Here is a 2,471-nt window from a genome sequence, read left to right on the forward strand (position 1 = left end):
AGGGCTCTACGACTGGTCTACACGCGCTCTACGCCCACCTGAAATGACCATCGTACCCCTCATTACGAACCGCCATCGACGCATCTGGACGGTCCTTATGTTTTTCCCACTCACGTTCAGCCCGGGGGGAGCACCGGAGCAGAAACGGGAACGGAGTAGTATTTTTGTATGACGGCTTTAATTCACTAATTACGTGTCAGTAGATTTCTTTCTGTTCTTTGTTTTGTCATATATAAACCGTTAGACACCTAGCCGTTGCTCCGTCAAACTGGATAAGTCAATGACCCCTCCTGAAACACCGGAGTTTCAGACGGCAACTGCGGGCATGTTATGCTCACTTAACAACACGTCTTAGCCGTCACCGAACGTGCCCTGAAAAGTCAGCTCTTTTAAAAAATACAGTACGAAATTTCCAACGTACACTCAAAAAAGAGTAATACAGCCGAAGAAAGTTCAACTGATTATAGGCTCACTGGCTCAACGCAGCAGCTATAAGAAATTGGATTCATGGACATATTGTATTGTCTCTTGGAAGAAAAAGTTTGTTGTCAGCTATTTTTACCATCATATAGTGTGTAAAACTTCACGCATGCAAACTCATACTCCCTCCATCCGGAAATACTTGTCGGAGAAACGGATTAAAAAAATGTAGCTAGAAGTAAAATATGTCTATATACATCCATTTCTCCGACAGTATTTCTGAAGGAAGAGTGTACTACTATATAGACTAGTAGAATGCCCGTGCTATCCGCCATGTTATCTTCAACATCAGGGTCCAACATAAAAAACCCCATCCCACGATGCATCTTCCTTTTTCTGTTGGAACCTCCCCTTCCCGCTCGGTTTCCCGTCGTAGCGGGAAATTTCTCACTGGGGCCACTTTCTTTAAAACCAAATGACGTCCACCTCATCTTCGTCGTGCATTGCAACAGGGATGGAATTTTTCATGTTTATAATATAATAGAGTGGGTTAACCTAACACATACTTTTTTTAGAAGAACAACCTAACACATACTATTGACATAAAACAACAAGTAACTATAGAAATCATTCTCAAAGGTTCATTCAACTTTGCAAATGCACATTATCGTCGGAGGCGAGTGGAAATGTGAACATATTCCTAGTCATCAATATGCTCCACCTCCACCAGCCCACGTACCATTCATTGCTACAAGGGATAATTGTCGTTCTTCTCTTTCTCATCCTTACCTACATCTTCTAATTCTAGCCTCTTCGTCAACCAATTTCATTGCCGCCAACCAGCAGCACGTCAACATTAGTGTGTTCATCATCAACGCCTCATCTTCTTCTTTCTCATTCCTTGCCAGCTTTAGGTCTCATTCCTAATTGTTTTCTAGAATATTCTTTCTATCTTTCTTTATTTTATTTCTTGGAACACTCTTTCTTTCTTCAACACCGTAAACCACTTGGTGGCTTTAGTTCTTTTTCCTTCTTATGCTTGGAACCTTCTTATGCTTTTCTACAATAGCACGAACCACATGACCAATGTTGTGTCATGTTGTCCTCACCCGCGAACTTTTCGACAACCGTCAGCGTGTGTACATCCTGTAGAGCATAGTCATCATCCATCATGGTGAATGCTAGATCGCCCATGTCGCGAGCTCATCGTGGTCGTTGTCCATATTGGCAAGCGGTGCTCGGCCATGTCGCTGAGAGCCTGTTCATCGTCGTTGTCCACGAGTGCTTACAAAATGATTTGGTGTGATTAATTGTTTGCTTAATTAATTAAGTACACAAATAATTAACGACATAACTAATATCCTATATGCCTAATTAACCGCTAACCAAATAAATTAATTATCTGCCTAATTGAAAAAATGTTACATCTAATTATCTCTAGGCATAATAAATTGTCTACCTAATTAATTAATTGCATTAATGACTCTCTAGCTAATTAATTCAGTGCGAATTGATTCAATGCGAATTCTTTTCCTATTTAAATGTACCTAATTAATTGCATGTGTAATTAACTCTTTAACTAATTAATTGCATTAATGGTTTGATATCCCAATTGCTTCTATGCTCAATTCCATAATATTTTCGCAGGAATGACTGCTACGAACGACGACGACAACTACCGAATATTGTTGGACGCATTTTCCTAACGATTTTTTTGACATTTGAATGATCACGCTTGATTTGAGAATTTAGCCTGTCTGGCCCTCTGTATGATTCACAAGAAATATAATATGACAGCATTCACATACGCCTGTATGTGGCGGCCCGACGACCCGCCTTTCACCAGGCCATCCTCGAGACCGTGATCCACACCTTGGCATTCTCGTGAAGTGTGTGGGCGTCAGGCCTGGCCACGGCGTCTTACATGTGCGCGCGCGGATGCATACGCCCATAAAAAAAAGATATGTTATTTTTGTTGTATTAGGAAACTTGTGATTGCCAATTAATTGTTGAGATAATAATAAATGGCATAGAGTGCGGGGTAGTGATTT

This window comes from Aegilops tauschii, chromosome 7, assembly GCF_002575655.3.
Source record: "Aegilops tauschii subsp. strangulata cultivar AL8/78 chromosome 7, Aet v6.0, whole genome shotgun sequence".
NCBI lineage: Eukaryota > Viridiplantae > Streptophyta > Magnoliopsida > Poales > Poaceae > Aegilops > Aegilops tauschii.